This window comes from Podarcis tiliguerta (assembly GCF_965153285.1).
Source record: "Podarcis tiliguerta genome assembly, chromosome: 3".
NCBI lineage: Eukaryota > Metazoa > Chordata > Lepidosauria > Squamata > Lacertidae > Podarcis > Podarcis tiliguerta.
The window spans coordinates 76,527,523-76,542,348 of NC_139536.1; the positions used below are offsets into that span (position 1 = coordinate 76,527,523).

At 42.2% G+C, this 14,826-nt stretch overlaps 1 long non-coding RNA gene across 1 annotated transcript in view; it reads right to left on the bottom strand.

The window, feature by feature from the left end:
• Positions 1-6,117: 6,117 nt before the first annotated feature.
• The window catches only part of LOC310674401, a 124,753-nt gene continuing 116,044 nt past the window's right edge, over positions 6,118-14,826 (bottom strand). Inside the window, exons 4-5 of the long non-coding RNA XR_014509559.1 lie at positions 9,050-9,137; positions 6,118-6,756 (exon numbers count right to left, since the gene is read on the bottom strand). This is a non-coding gene — a long non-coding RNA (uncharacterized lncRNA). The remainder of the gene's footprint in view (positions 6,757-9,049; positions 9,138-14,826) is intronic.

Sequence of the window (14,826 nt, forward strand, 5' to 3'; positions counted from 1 at the left end):
AATTGTCTCAGCATTTTTATGTGCTTCTACTTATTCACTGGAATGAGCCGGAAAATGTCCATCAGAAATCATTACCATCTCATAGCCATGCTCCGTTTTGGCTCTTGGAATATTAATATTGGGTCCAAACATAAAAAAGAGTCCTCCTGGATCATTCCAAAGGCCTTTCTAGTCCAACCCCCCCAAAATTGCAAGATCATATCTGCAGCAGAAACACTGTAACTATTGGCAGAGGTCAGTGTTTCAGGCTTAGATGATCAAATTTGTTGCTTTGGTGTAAAAAAAAGAGATTGTAGAACATGACTAGAATTCAAAAACTGCTCCCCCTCCTCTTCCATTAGTGAATACCTCCACTAGATCAAAAGCCCCTCCATGAGTTTAAGGGCACCAATTGGATCCAACTCTGTATTAGTGAAAAATGGTGTAATCAGCCCAATTCATACATTACTCAAGCAGTATTAAAAAATTCAAAACGCATACAAAACGGAGAACTTATGGAAATTCTTACACCACCGTTCCTGGAAAAAGTTGTACCGGCAAGAGAATTTCACATGCCATCCCTCCATCTCACCTGACCTGGCAGTTTCAAACACTGTTATGCCTGCTCCCTTGTATCCATTCCTAATAATGTGTGTTCACATCATGGGTTTCCATGGGGTGTTTTCCAGGAGGACAAGCAAAGGAAAACATGGAAAAAGAGCAGCAGGCCAGTTTCTCACCAAAATTGTGAAGAATACTGCTTGTACTTTTTGCCTCGTACCTCAAAGTTCTACAAATGCTGCAACTTGCTCTCTATTATAAACAAACAAACAAAAAAGCTAGAAATTATGGTTCAGGGGTGACCTCCCCTCCCCCAGATGCCCTTAGTTCATGATGGTATTGGGATGCTTATAAACAATCCAACTTAAAATAGTGTTTACTGTTTGTACCTGCAAAAAGTTTTGGGCTGGACATTATGCTTTGTTGCATGTCCTGGAGCTGAAATCCTGTAATATTTCATACCACAAATGTTCCGGGGTGGGTGGGTGGGGGTTGTCCAGCATTTGTTGCACTATAGCATGAGACTACACCCCCAAACAGCAGTGACAGGGTAGCACTGGGGAAGCATTGCAGAACAACTATTGGGATGGTGTGTAGACAATCCACTACTGCGTCGGTGACATGTTTCAAAATACACCCCCCTTAAAGCCAGCAGTCTGGAGGAGTCCTTTTGAAATACAGGTGGCTACAGGTGGCAATGACAATCACACTCTCAGTTAACATATGAATAATGTACTTGAGAGTACCCAAGAAGGGTGTGTGTGAAAATTTGAGCTTTTTGCTTGCCTGCTTCCTGCTGAACCCCTAATCTGTGATTAAAGCTTTAATCAGTTAATCGCACCAATTAACAGATTAAAGCTTACAGCTCTAATTACTTCTCATTGGCTATACTTCAGACACACACATTGCAAAGGAAGCAGAAAGATGCATCCCTGTTCATTTCCCTTTGAGGCTCCTCCATACTCATTCCAGAAGACATCTTCCCAGTACAGAAAATACCAGGAGTGGGATTTAAATAACAACTTTTACAAAACAAATATACTTGATCGACAATAATGCAAAATATCCAGCTGCTGCAAGATGCTAAATTGTTCCTTGATATCTATAGGGTTGCAGGCAACATAGCATCAAGACTAAGATTTCATCAGTGTGAGGATTTCTGCTTGTGCGACAGAACCTTCTCTCCTGTTACTCTTCCTGCACACCCACTAAATCTGTTATCAGGTTCTCCCGACCTTCCAGAGCAGATCTGGTGATGGGACAGTGTGCATGGGGGAGGATGGGAGTGGAGTCCCACTGTGTTTGTGGGAATCCTTGCACTGGCTTCTGCTAGCACAATGGAATGGTTGAATTCTGGCCACAATCAGCTGAATTCCAGTAGCATCTGGGTATATTCTCTGTGAATCCATAAGTGATCTTTGCAAGATCCGTGGGTTTAAGGGAACGCTCAACACATCAAATCCTTTATGAATTCTTTGAATGGCCTTTCCCCCACCCCTATTCTAAGGCAGTGTTGCCAGAGTTGAAAACATTGAATTTCAACCAAATCTTGGTGCCATGTTACCTGGAATGAAGCCAGAATTAATCTCTTGCTGTTTCCAAACACTACATACACAATTCTATTTCAGCACTAAATATACTTTTATTCTCTGAAAACCATCTGATTGATCAAGTGAATAAATAAACAAGCATATCAATTAATGGACTGGAACTTGGAGGCGCACAAGTCAAGACTGAATTTCCTTCATTTAAAAGTTCATTAACAAGAGGTGCAAAATAAGAAGGATGCAAATGTTGCTAACTTTAATTAAAACGTAGGCTAAATCTAATGAAATTGTCATGATTGCAAAACTTATTTTTTCCCTTTTTTATAACAGTGTCATTTGTATCAAGTTCCTACCCACCATCCCCATGAAAATTCAGGCCCCCCTTCAGTTACTGAAAAAGAAAACACAATGCATGAGCTTATCCACTGAGGGTGATAAGTATTTAAACAGGCTGTATAATTGGCTATCTGGTGCTGCAGTTTACTTCAACCACACTCCCTGAACCAAATCCCAGATCTTTTATGCCTGTGTCCAACCCCACTCCCAGGGAAGGATCAATCTCTAGTCATCACAATAGCTGCCCCTTCAATCCCACTGAATTTAGACACTGCCACCCACCTAAGGACTATGATACAAAGACCTTCTCCTGGAGTCTCTGTGGGTTCTGGTAAGTGATAATTGGGAGCACACAGCATGGGCAAGAGGAAGAGACTTTGTGTTCGGCCAATTCCTCAGAAAGTTCTGAAAGGCATTTGGCCATCACTAAAGCATTATCTTAAAACTCCAGACATGTTGATTAAATGGCAGAGTTCTGTGTTACAATTAATTAAAATGGCAGCCACCTGCATAATAAGTGAACACAGCAAGCACAATAAAGCAAGTAAAGGTGCTTGTGTGATAATTTTGATCTCTCTCTGTAAATGTGGATGAGATGCCCTATGTGGTCCATATACAGGACTCCAGAATATAGTTCAGCCTAAAACGTTCATGTCCTGTAATCCAGAACCATCTAGGACCTTACAGGTATGGGAGACCAGGTTCATCATCTTTAACTTGAAAAAGTGGCACATCAGTCCTAAACACACCATGTAGAATTCCGTCAGGTGTCAGCTGAAATGAATTAGCTTTATCGTTGTTCTATTGATCATTTTGGTACTTTATTGCTTTTTAACATTAATTGCCTTGAGATATACATTTATTGGATTATTATTTTAAAATACTTGCCAGTTTAAGAACAGAGTTAATGCAATTTCCAACAAGCAAAGGCTGATGCCTTGACCTCCCAAGATCAACAATAATGTTGTGCAGTGTCACAGATTGTGCTTGCTTACAACTTAACTTCCATGCACCTACATTTTCCTTGGTCATTCAGGCCAAAATCCAGATGGATTTGCTCTGGACCTGTACTGCTTTATGTAGCATCTGAGCCTTACTTTATTGCTAGAGGAATCTCTATGTAAGTTGACTCGTGCCAGTTGGTTTCTTACAGTACATAAGTTGACACAATGGCTGTGACTCAGCAGTTCCAGCATAGAAATCCTGTGTTTCACATAGTGAAGGGCTTTGTTTCTATCTGCTGTGAAAAGCTTGCACACATGCCGACAGGTACATCACTGTGTGCACATCAAATTCACCACTTGAATTGTGCCTAATTTGCACAGTGTATTTTTAAAAGATTGACCTGTGTCTGCTCCTACCTCCTTATGGAATCCCCATGTACTCGAACGTTGTTCTGTTAGCCTCATCCAACTTGGTAAGAAACTATGGAAGTTTGGTCCAGCAACATTAGGGGGGCATATTGGCTACCCCTGAACTAGACACTTAAATATAGTGGAACAAGGCAGAACACAGAAACTTTCTAAACACTTAAAACTACTTGGCCACAGATGGAAGCATCTGTTTCTGTCCCTCAGATGTTGCCCACTGGAAAGCTTTCTTTCATGTAGCATTTCACTCTTGGGAGATTTTCCCTCCCAACCAACCCCCCTGTACAGGCTAAAATGGCCAACACATGGGAATGCATAGGACATCTCTAACTAATGAAAATTGTACGGCTCTGTGAAGATAGATTTTTTCCAGTGATGAAATCGGCTCATAAAAGTCAGACCTTTGGTAACTGAAAAAATCTGGTTTGTGGTGGCCATTTTTGACCGTCAGAGTGTGAATACATGCTAGTTACCCCCCCCCCAAAAAAAAAAAAAAATCAGTGAAGGACAATGTACCCTTGTTTCCATACTGTTCATTAGTTTTGTGGCTTAATTCCTATCTCTAGTTAGCAGGGGCAAGCAGCTTTGTTCATTCAGCAATTGAAGTTGAATTGCCCTGCCACAGATCATGTGAGTTTGTTGCATTAGTGTTGCCAACTCATTTCTCCTTGAGACCATAGCATTTGCCTGCCAGCATGGCATTGTCCTTCAATGCTCAGACACATTTAGAGCAACGAGCTGTGAGGAAATCGCCAGTATAAGCATGGGGGGGGGGGATTTTTTAAGTTTACTGATCAGAAAGGTGAAGGGGCACAATACAGAATTAATGGTGGCCATTTTAGCCTGATTTCAGAGTTATCAGATTGTATGTTTGCTACCAGAGACACCACTGAGTTATATAAGCCCCCTTCATACCTTATCTTACATGCATCCACCTTACATGTTGATAGAGTGGTATCATACCACTGACCTTGCCCTAAGACTGCCATGTCCCACTGGCCCGGCCCCACATAGCACTGAACATCCGGAAAGAAGCAACCTGTAGGCATACAGTTGTATGCACATGTGTGGACCATGCAACTGGGAATCCTAATTGTAGCAGATTGTGTGGAGCATCTACAGGCATACAGCTGTACATATGGACCTTCAGGTCCATACAAGGAGGTGTTGGGCCGAGACAGCAGGGCATAGTGAAGCCAGAGCTGTGATTCTGCACCTGCTCCATAAGTAGTATGAACATGTGAACATTGTATGAAAGAAGCTATAAAGGTAAAGGGACCCCTGACCATTAGGTCCAGTTGTTACCGACTCTGGGGTCGCGGTGATCATCTCACTTTATTGGCCGAGGGAGCCGGCGTACAGCTTCCTGGTCATGTGGCCAGCATGACTAAGCCGCTTCTGGCGAACCAGAGCAGCGCACGGAAACACTGTTTACCTTCCCGCCAGAGAAGTACGTATTTATCTACTTGCACTTGGACGTGCTTTCAAACTGCTAGGTTGGCAGGAGCAGGGACCGAGCAATGGGAGCTCACCCCGTTGCGGGGATTTGAACCGCCGACCTTCTGATCGGCAAGTCCTAGGCTCTGTGGTTTAATCCACAGCGCCACCCGCATCCCTGAAAGGAGCTATAGAGTCACCCTAAACCAGTAAGGGAAACCCACCTCTGGAAGTAGGATTGGGTGAGGAGAGAAATTGCAGCAGATTATGCACTTCTGAATGTACACAGTGATGATCTTCTAGGTTCTTTTGGTTCAATCTGGATGGGATTTCACATCTGCATCAGGAGCAGGGCTGACCCTACCATTAGGAAGAATGAAGCAGCCACTTCAAGGGCAAATGCAGAAATAGTGATAACTGCCACTCCCTGAATCCTCTCCCCAGTTACTTCCATCCTCCTAAGCTGACACTAGCAATGTATGCTTGGTGCTGACTTGAGAAGGCAGGCTGTTTAAACTTAGCCATTTTCTCCCAATGCATCTTCTCCCAGTGCATCACAGACAGCACCATTGAATAGGACCCACAGCAAACAAGCAGGCAGGGAAGCACCAACCTGGGCCATGAACTTTATCAGGCACTGCACACATTGCTCTGCCTATGTGATGCAGTGGAAAGACTGTATTGGTGAACATAAGTGGTGGCGGTGAGAAATTATGTCAGGTCTCAGCCTGATCAATGAGTAGATGGTTTTATTAGATGAAAACTTTGGTCTTTCTGAAGGATGAGTGGGACATATATAAACCCTATCCTTTTTATTATAGGTCCAGAAATGAACGCAGCATCCTATAACCAAGGTGACAACTCAATGCAAGGCAAAAACACCCCCCCCATTGGTTTCCTATAGGAAAATGTTATTGCCTCTTTAATGGCAGTCCACCTTGCCCAGCTTTATGTCTAATTTAGGAATCAGAGGATGGAAAGGAGGGATATATATGTTTTATTACTTTTACAACTATACATGTAGAGGGTTTGTTGTTGTTTTTTAATGCAAATCTTCTGCAAGAGGTGATTTACAGCAAACAGAAGCACAACAATCCTAAAGAATGAGCATTTTGCTTTCCGAAAACTAAAGTATAGTCAAGCTGTGTGGCTTAAGGTACTGGCTCACATTTGCATTCAGAATCTGGATTTTTTCCCCTGCAGCCAAAAGCTCAGATAGAGGGTGGGGAGTACAATGTGTGGGCTTGTGCAAGTGCAAATACAAAAGGTCACTGTCTCATCTAGAGAAACAATAAGATTAGTGCTTTTATCACTCATTTTTTGCTATCCTGCACTGTTCTGTAAACACTGTTGTATGACTTTGCCTCTTATCATCAGTCAACGGGATCTGCTTTTGTTGAAAGAGCGTCAATCACAAGGGTTTTGCCATTCATATACTTAGCCTTATAGCTGCAGGGACTGGGAGTGGGGGAGGACAGGCTTTCATTCAGCCTACAATAGGTGGCTCTGTCACTGTTAGAAAAATGCTGTGAGAGGAAAAGGAATCGTCATGGATAGTGTAACCAAGAGTTCACTTGCTCTGTCAAGCAGATTAAGATAAAGCTGAACGAGGTCAAAGCTATTAACATTTAGACTACAGGGTATATAACCAGTTAGCATCTAGTTAGACAGTGGGTTTTTAATTGGAGAGTAGCTTCCTTCTAACATTATGTAAACACTAATATTAGCTGAAGCCTGGGTGGTCCCATCTTTACAACCCAGAGGATGTATTTGATGCACATCCAGCTCCAAATTATCCTTTATTAACCAAGCCACATTTGAATTGTAAATGAGTCCTGTCCCTACCACCCCACTGGCAGACAGAAAGCTTCAAAGTCACAAAAAACTTTGGCTTCCCATTTGTTTCCTGCAAAGTCAAATTCTCTTTTGCAGAACATACTTGGTCTTGATCTTAGTCTATGTTCTATTGCTTTTCTAGAATTCATTTGTTAAAAGAAAATAATAATAAGTGAATTTTTCACTCAGTTCTTACCAGGCTGGTAATTCTCTTTGTGTGTATGGTGGTGGGGGTGAAAACCATGACATGAACTTACCCAGACCCATCATCTGAGGCCCTTCTGCATGTGCCTCCTCCGTGAGAGGTCAGGAGGGTGGCAACTTGAAAATGGGCCTTTTCTGTGATGGCTCTCCACTTGTGGAGGCCCACCTGGCACCTTTGTTACATATCTTTATGTGCCAGGCAAAAACATTCCTCTTCTCCCAGGCCTTTGGCTAATTAAACAATCTATGGCCTTTTAAACTGGGTGGGGGTTGTTTTTGTTTGTTAATATGTTATGTGTTTTTGTGTTTTTATATTATAACCCACTGCATGATCCTCAGATAAAGGGCGGTATAGAAATTTAACTAATAATAAAGCAATAATAATGTGTGAAATGAACAAATGAAATTTAACAAATACAGAGGTGTGTACACGCATGAACCCAATTTATGTAATCTTCCACAACTGTGCATTTTTCACATGCAAGGTCAGCCAAGTCATGCTGAAGGACATGGGAACGAGCCTTGGTGCTAAAGAACCACAACACATAGATACACACACAGGGCCAGCCCTACCATAAGGCAGAATGAGGCAGCTGCCTCAGATGGCAGATGCTGAAGGTGCGAATAGCTCCCACTATTCACCAAGCACCTCCTAAGCCAGCATGCCCTGTGTCCCCTAAGCTAGCCTGCTGGCCTCATGTACACTGGCAAATGTCCTATCACTAGTAAGATTCAACAGCCAGTGTGGTTGAATTATGTATTCACTCCAAGGAGCAGAATGTGTTGGATCAGCCCAGTACAGACACAACATATGCAATGTTTAATATGAAGAAAGGTTCCTATGGGGGGGGGGGGTAGGTGAGCACCACCTACATCATTTTTTGCAGTAGACATATTCTCATATGTAGGCCTCCATTCATATGAAGCTGTCTTCTGTTGGTTGCTGAAGACATTTTAATTCCAGAAAGCTTTTGTCATGCTAAATAATTGACATTTTATTTAAAGGTTGTGTTTTATCTGTTGTTTCTCTGCCTCTGGTGTGTTGTTGTTTTTCCGTATTTTGATTAAATAGATTTTTATTAAAGATCTTTAAACGTTTAAGAATCTTTCTTCCATTTCGCATGAATAGTTTCTAGCCTCATCACTAATATAGCATATTTATTCAGCCAAAATATGGTTAACCATAAAAATCTGCAAGAACTTTGAAAATGCATGCCAGTAGTGGATTTCCCATGGGTTCCCTTCTCTAGTAGGTACACCTTATATACAGTGAACTAACCTTGAGGGTAAAACACAGCACTCACATCTTTAAGGGCTCATAGCTTTCACAGAACATAAACAACTAACAAAGTACATATGGAGAGGACTCAGCAAACAGAGGAGAAAGTAATTTGTTCTCAATTTAGCAATACACCACCCAAATAGGATATCTGGAAAAAATAAGCATTTGGGTGTTTGTGCAGTTGTTCCACAGCCAACTCACACAACCTTGGGGTTTATGTTGGCCGTTTCAAGTTGTTATGTGTGTCATTTCCCTGCCTACAGCCAAGCAATCTGCTGTTGTATGTAAGATTAAGTCTGTTGCACACACCCATAACTTAGCCTACTTATCATGAAGGGTATGTCTTCATGATATGTAGCTTTTGAATGGCAGGCAAAAAAGCTAAACCCTATCCCTGAAAGTGACTGCATACAACTTGCAGTCAATACGCAGGTTGCCAAAATGTACAGAAATTTCAAGTGGCCATCATAAATTTAATGGAAGCATGAAAGACTTACATTGTAGTTTCCAGTCACTTTTCAGGGGGCTTGACCTATTGCACTCATGGCTTCCCAGCAGCAGCTTGTAATTGGCCAAATCCAGCCCCTAAGAAAGAAAGAGAAAAGAGGAGACATTCCAAGGTTTAATAGTCTAGATATAAGTAGAAATGCATTAAAAGAGAGTGGGGAGAGTATATTTATCATTCAAAAATAAATAAATGAGGAATTCGGAAAAAATAGATTAAAATCCAAGTCTGAGTAGAATACAGGGTATTCTACTTAAAATCCAAGTTTGAGTGAGTTGAACACACACACACACACACACACACACACACACGGCCCATCACTGTTCATTTTAGGTGACCTCTGCTTGAGTTATCAGTGCACAGCACAGAATATTTTATTAACAAGCCAATAAGAGTTTGGAAGGGCATATATCAAACTGCTGTAGATACCACTTTCCCCAGTCATCATTGTTGGCAGGATGGAGACAGATGCTCCCAGAGCATTTAATAGCTACAAATATTTTCAAGTTGCTATTTGTAAAAAGAAAAGGAAAAGAAAGAAAAGGCATGTTCCTCCTTGTACTCCGGAGAAGGCAGACAGCTCTTTGAGTCATCACAATGATCCTGCCTTCATCTTATACTTTAAAGAAGAAAATGTGAAGCATCTCCAGATGTTTTCAAAAACAGGTCAAAGCAACTACCACCAGCTGAGCTTCTCCTTCTCTTCTCCTTTACTTTTTTTTATTTACGGAGTGCACAAAGTAAACACATCCATGTATTCCTAGTCTTCTTACAAACCATACATAAATGCAAGCCATTTCTTAACAACTTCAGATGTGTCTATAACAATATCATCTTTCCAAGTCACTAATGAACTTGGGGAAAAATACCTTGCATCCAACCTTTGTATAACATTGATCCTTCAGGCTCAAGCATCTTCTTTCTATTGAAATCTTGAAGGATTTCTTCCTGTTGTCCTCTTAATGTTCAAAAGAGACATTTTTCAAAGAGATTCAGACATCTCTTTAGTCTCAAATGATGCATTTTAATGAAATAGCTTCATTATGTTTTCAGGGCTTCACAAATACAGATAGACAAGAGTTAGTCAGAACTCACTTATGAAAGAAGGGTGGCAACCATTTGAGTTATTTTCCTCAGTTCTTAGAAAAAAGAATAACTTCAGTCTGTGTATTACAGTTAGCTGGAATTTCAGCCAATATCAAAAGCCTTAATCTAACATCACTTAGATCCAACAAAAACACAATATACATAGTCACAGTCACAAGCAAACAAATGAGAAGGCTCATTTTATTTGTCTCAGTTCAAATTGGGGGGTTCAAAACTTCTGCCAAAGTCTGATCTTGCAAAATTGTATTTTTTAATAGGGAAGTTGTTTGAAACAAACCGATGTGTTAATAATGGAAGTGTATGCATTTGGAAATCGGGTTTTCGGCAACAATATTTTACCCGGCAAATGAAAAGAGCCATAATAGGAGTGTTACAAGTTATTGCTACATAATGATTCATCCAAGTTGTTGTTACAGCTCAATTTTCCTTCTTTACAGGCCTCGTTGCAGCTGTAAAAAAATGAAAGTGATGGCAAAAAAGTCAAACAATGCAATGGCCCCATTACTGACAGAAGTTAGTTTTATGATTGTGCTGGGCCACTAAGAAGCCAATGCAGTGTAGTGACAAGACAGCCCAATTTCACTGCATGCTAACTCAAATGCAAGTCTCACTGTAATCCATGCACATTACCCACGTGAAGGTGTGCATAACTTGGCAAGCTAACAGCAGCTGTGGAAAACTGGAGTGACAGAACCACCATCACATGCATAGCCCCAGAAGGGGTGCATCACTTCCAGGGCTGGCACAGCAGAGAGGCCTGAGGGTTTTTGAGGCCCTATCCCTACAAACCCTGTTTCAGGGCATTCAGCTGGCTTGAAGCAGAGGACTCCCCCACTGATGCTCTTTTTCGCTAGCTGAGACTGCCGGAAAACTGACTGTGATGCACTGCAACCTAAGAAGCACACCTGTGAACCAGGATCTGCTGTGCTCTCCTCTCTGGTACTACTAAAGCCGAGTCAACATTTCCAGGATGATACTCCTCAGAGAAAATGTCTGACCTTTCCTTTTTCTCCCCGCCCCCCAAGAAGATCACTTTGCAGAATTTTACCTGAATATTCCCCACCATTTCCTTGCCCCACAATGACTGTGGATGGAAGATGCAAGATAGTGGGCCAGATTGCTAACGTAGTTGTTATGCTTAAAGCTGCACAAACAAACAAAATGAAGGCCAAAGTTTCCCCAACCATGCCCTCAACAGGTATTTCTATCTCAAACAAGATGGCAGTGATGGTTTCCTTTGTGAACATGCAAATCGCTAGAACACTACTTCAAAGGGGTATTATATAAGAGAAGCAGAATCAGGAGTTGTCATTGTCCCACTGCATGGAATAATCCACTTTTTAAAGTGCTATGAGTCACTTTTGTGGTTAATAGGCATTCACATTTTTTTAAAGGGCCATTAGGCGCCAAGGAAAGGAAATATTAAATAGATCTCCTAATGGACTATAAATCTTAGAACATAAGAGTTATTCTGAAGTTTCAATCCAGCCCAGCTTCTGGAGATGGCTCTTTAAAGCTACCATTGATAAGAGTTTACTTGTACTAGGAGATTTAACTTTATGGAGGTCTGTTATACATTTCCTTTATGTGCCACACTTTACGAGCAAGTTCTCTGCACATGAAGGCATTGAAATCCACCACCAGAGAACTTAGTGCATTAATTCACTTGATCTGTAAAACACAGTTCACTCACATAGAGCAGATTAAAGACCTAGCAAAGGGGAGCAAGCTGGCAAACCAGGAATTAGATACATCATGTTGGAACTATAACTTGTAAAGCTTTTTTCCAAAACAAGTGTCAAAATCTTCCAAGCAAATCTAGTCCTCTACTGAAAACCAAAGAGATTTCTCAGTTACACGTAAGATGGGACAGATTCAAGTTGACTGCAGGTAGTTGTAGGACTTCAAGTTACCCCCCCAACCCCAACCCCCAAATGTTAAACCTGCAACACTTGAACAGAATACTTGGCAAACCCATCATTGCTTCTACTAGCATACTGCATTTATTTAACATGAATAGCATTGTGTGTGTAGGTCCCCAGGCCACGCCTCAAATAACTTCACACATAACACGTAATTTTAGTTTTGATTTGGGGGCACTATTTTGGCCACAACTTTATTAAAATACAAAATCAGTGAGTGGTTGTTTAGACATTGGTTATGACTATCTGTCCCCCCGCCTGGGACAGAACTGACATCCTGAGGTCCGATCTGTAACCAGTAGAAGGGAAAGTCAAACTTGGGGGTCATTTGAGCTAAGCGTCGGACCCACACCGCTCACCCCAGCAGCTCCCCGAAAGCTTGCCGGCCCTGGTCCCATGACAGGGATTGGACGAAATCGTGGCAAGCCCCAGGATTCCTTTAACGGAATTCCCTTCAGCGCAATAGGAGGGGCAGGCACAGCCTATCCTGACCCCTCCACCACCAGAATATTATAACCAATGCCTAACCGCAACCTTACAAGTTGTGACGAATTGCTGAGTAGTAGGCAAAAACCAAATGGCACAGCCAATCACCAAATGGCAAAATTCCTACTAGGCCCCTGCTCCAAAGCAGACGACCCCATGACAGGCAAAGCAAGGTCAACCGGAAAAGAGGGCGGGCGGGCGGGCGGGTGATCCGATGCACTCTGCAAAGAGAAAGAGAAACCAGAGTGCACCAATATTTAAAGACTATGGTCCCACCCACCCAATTTGCAACATACAATTTGCCCCAGCAACCCGGTTACTCAATCAGAATGCCAGGCAACAACTCTTAACCTGCCTGGCAACAAGAGGCCTGGCCCGGCGGCCCACACCGCAACACGTGCTCTCATTTATTGGAGAACACGCTTAGTCAAACAGAATACAAACGGGAGATGTTACATCCCAAGGACCAGGATATATGTTACTATCTCCCCATGTATTAGAGTGGCCAGATGTAAAAGAGACCAGGCACTAAATTTAATATTTTTGTAGAAGACAGAATTTTAGCTGGTATAGCCAACATGGCAAGCTACACCCGTTCAACTTCCCCCTTCTACACAACTATTACAGATGCAGGAGCCCTATGCTATTTTCTATCTCATCCCCCCGCCCATGCAAATTTACTCAGAAGTAAAGCCCTATTACGGCATCCCCCATCACACAAGTGAGAGGCGCATGGACTGGCCAACAAGCATGTGGCAGAGGAGGTGAGGCCACAGAGCTGACCCATGAGGCGAGGTGAAGCGGCTGCCTCAGGCAGTGGAAGAACAAGAGGCCACATCCCACCTGCCCCACTGCTTCTGCTGCCAGCAGAAAGCCCCCTCTTGCCATGGGGCATTCCAGCACACAGCGTTGCTACTCGTTTTCTTAACTCCTTGTGAAGCGTTCCCTCTCTTGCCAAGATTCATGAGGGGGGTGTTCCGGCATGCAGCGTAAGTGGGGACTGCAGTGTAGCAGGAGGGCACGAAGTAGTACATGCCCATTTTGCCTCAGCTGGTGAAATGGGACATGCCACCCCTGTGGGGCCAGGAAATATGCCTCCACACACACACACACCCATCATAGCACTGTAATTATGTGAAGGGAAATATCCAAATATGGCTTAAGACTCCATCAGTTCACACAAGAGCCCTTCCAAATATGACTTTGTTTCTTCAAAAGCATTTGAGGTAATAACATTTAAAGGACACGTTTTGCACACAAGAGGTTCTAGTTTCAATCCCCAACATCTCCAAGTAAGGCTGAGAAAGACTGAAATCCAGAACTGCTTTCAACTGGTGTAGAGTAGGTTTCAGGCAGTAGCTAGATAGATACCCACAAACATTTATTTAAACACGTATATCTTTCTACTGCTCAATAACTTAAAACACAACAAATGGCAATTAAACAATAAGAGCACTAACAATCAAAACAATTACTAACATACTCAGGCCATTTGGGGAGGACAGGAAGGAAAGAAGGAACGAAGGGTTGTCAGGAGTACAAATAATTGTCATTTTTCAAATCTAGTAGAGAAACAATATATTAGCACACAATACTGAAGTTAAAATCAATGTACAAGACTATTGTGCTGGGCTTGTTTATTTTTTAATGCTTTTGTTTTTGTAAAATAATAGCACTTTGTGGGCAGCCATTTTTTCAATTACTTTTACAGACAACATTCTGGTTCTGAAGTATGAAAGCATGATTATGAGAAGCCCCCAAATAACCCTTAAAAAACAACATATACACACAACCTGGAGGATTGTTTTTCATACCAATAAACTTTTGCTCCATTGGGAGATATTCTGTACACAGAGCAGTCATTAGCTGTCTAAAGCCAGGTCATGCCTTCCCTCATTAAATGACTTTCTGTTTGGAGGACATTGGATTGCTTCAGTTACCAGTGAGAATATGTCAGTCTTTATTTCCTGCAAGCATTGCCTCGCCTAATGGAAACGCTAGCCTTTCATGTATATTTCCTGGAGAGCTAAAGAATGTTAATGACGGTGAAGCCTATGCCACTCGGTGGCTGGGTTTGTCAAAGTGGCTGGGGCAGCGGACAGACGTCAGCAGGATACACACATGCTAATCAAACCTCCATCTGCACTGGGGGCTGCTTACAGAAACAGACAATTAATTTGTAGAGCTCCATGCTATGCCTAGGGAATGAAGAACATATGAAGACAAAATGAATTCCCAAGGTCTGTAAAATGTT